This window comes from Aplysia californica, unplaced genomic scaffold, assembly GCF_000002075.1.
Source record: "Aplysia californica isolate F4 #8 unplaced genomic scaffold, AplCal3.0 scaffold00805, whole genome shotgun sequence".
NCBI lineage: Eukaryota > Metazoa > Mollusca > Gastropoda > Aplysiida > Aplysiidae > Aplysia > Aplysia californica.
In genome coordinates, this window is record NW_004798075.1 from 223162 (window position 1) to 224282 (window position 1121).

A 1121-nucleotide genomic window follows, 5' to 3' on the forward strand; every position below is an offset into this window, starting at 1 on the left:
GGATGGGGAGAAAGGGAGGGAGAAGTAGGGGGTAGGGGGGGAGGGTGTGTGTCGCAAGGGTGGAGAGGAGGGTAGGAGTGTGGTGGTGACATTGACATATCATTGGCCCTTCCTGTCTGTACACAACACAAACACTCTGAGGACCTTTCCTCAAAGACATGCACGTACCAGCCTCCATCTCTCTCTCTCTCTCTCTCTCTCTCTCTCTCTCTCTCTCTCTCTCTTTTCTTCTCTCTCTCTCTCTCTTTCTCTCTCTCTCTCTCTCTCTCTCTCTCTCTCTCTCTCTCTCTCACTCCTGCTACTTTCTTAAACGAAATTTGCGGTCTTGTTTACTTTGATCTGCCCTCGCTGACATCATTTTTTTGTTTGCTATGTAAGAATTGTTTGTGCTTTAATTACACGAAATATACACATATTTATTTTTGTGGGGGTCCTGAAATCTGTTCGTTATGTTCATTTTTCGCTATGCCCATGCCTTACTGGTCAGAGGAGACTTCAAACCCATGCTGCCTGAAATCAAATAAACAGGGGTGGGCAGGTGGGAGAGAGAGAGAGCAAATCGGCGACAAGAGATAGCTAGCGGTCAGGTGTACAACAAAGGGAGATCAATGCGCAGCTTCCAAGTGGGTGCCATGCCCGTGCGTAGTGTTTACCCCTGGCGGCCAGTTTGTTGGTAGTGATGCGGGGCAAACAGACATTACTTCATAAAGGACCATACAACCTAGGCGGATGGAGGTGGCAGTTTAAAGGGGTAAATTGTATGCTTATAAAGACGACAATTGTCGTTCATTGGCAGTACCTAGCGGTACGCGTTGACTAGCGGTTTAGTGGGGACGGTATAACGGAGTTTGCTGAAATATCCCGGAAAGCATGACTTTATCAACTGGACGGCTGGCACTGAGTGGGAAAATCGGACATGTGGAACTCGGTGTAAAACTGACGTTGGACCGACGTTAAAATAAACTGAATCAACGGCGGCCGACTTGTTGCCGAAAGCGGCTTCTGCCACAAATGTGACGTTAGTTCACACTTGGATGCGTTGGATTAAAGGAACATAATTTAATAGGATCCTATTCCCGCGGGAAATGTTTGAAGAATACACCTCATTACATCTCCGTGCC